This window comes from Coenobita brevimanus, chromosome 52 (assembly GCF_032717465.1).
Source record: "Coenobita brevimanus isolate Jiangsu-jjx chromosome 52, ASM3271746v2, whole genome shotgun sequence".
Taxonomy (NCBI): Eukaryota; Metazoa; Arthropoda; class Malacostraca; order Decapoda; family Coenobitidae; genus Coenobita; species Coenobita brevimanus.
This window is the reverse complement of record NC_137005.1, coordinates 26,923,399-26,924,195: the sequence shown is the minus strand read 5'-3', so window position 1 is coordinate 26,924,195 and position 797 is coordinate 26,923,399. Positions and strand designations below refer to the sequence as shown.

The window sequence follows — 797 nt, the reverse complement described above, 5'->3', positions numbered from 1 at the left end:
AAAGGTATATCTGAGCAAATTTGAAGGAGGGAGGAGGTGAGCTAGGCCAAGAAGAAGGTGGAGGGATATTGTGGATGACTGTGAGAGGAAGAGAGGTATGGAATGTTGGTGAAGCTAAGGGTGTGACAAGATACCGAACTGGATGGTTGATTTTTGTGCGGAGAAGCGCATATTCAGGGATTTGGCACTTCCTTTTAACGTGACAGCGTTCGGATTGACTCTAAAGGTATATGTAAAGCTACAGAAGGTGGTGATTATTATTCATTCATTCATTCATTCATTGCCAGACCCCATGTATCCCAAACGGGGTGACCAAGGGCTTAGAGTTAATTGTTTTACAGGGAGGGGCACTAATCCTCCACCAACTGCACTTGACACGTAGGGAGAACGTTATGCCAACAGCATCTGGTGTTCCCAGGCGATCACCCACCCAAGTACTAACCAGACCCAACGTTGCTTAACTTCGCTGATCGGACGGGAAGCGGTGTATTCAACGTGGTTATTATTATTATTATTATTATTATTATTTATTTATTTATTTATTTATTTTTTTTTTTTTTTGCCAATCTGATGAAGCCAGGATTTTGAGGGCTTGAATGATGAGTGAACGGAAACGTGGCCCATTGAATTGGGCTTGGGAACTGTCTGGACGTTGCTACTCCTCACCCTGCCTTAGGGTGGGAAAGAAGGTTCGGATGTTGATGATGATGATGATGATGACAAGCATCGAATCTTAGGAATTTACGATATGCAATAAGTAGATCACATATTTCTGAAAAACTTTCCTTCTTTATACT

At 42.2% G+C, this 797-nt stretch overlaps 1 pseudogene; it reads right to left on the bottom strand.

Annotated features, from left to right (window-relative positions):
• Positions 1-393: 393 nt before the first annotated feature.
• Positions 394-513, bottom strand: LOC145400609 (5S ribosomal RNA; annotated as a pseudogene).
• Positions 514-797: the final 284 nt, after the last annotated feature.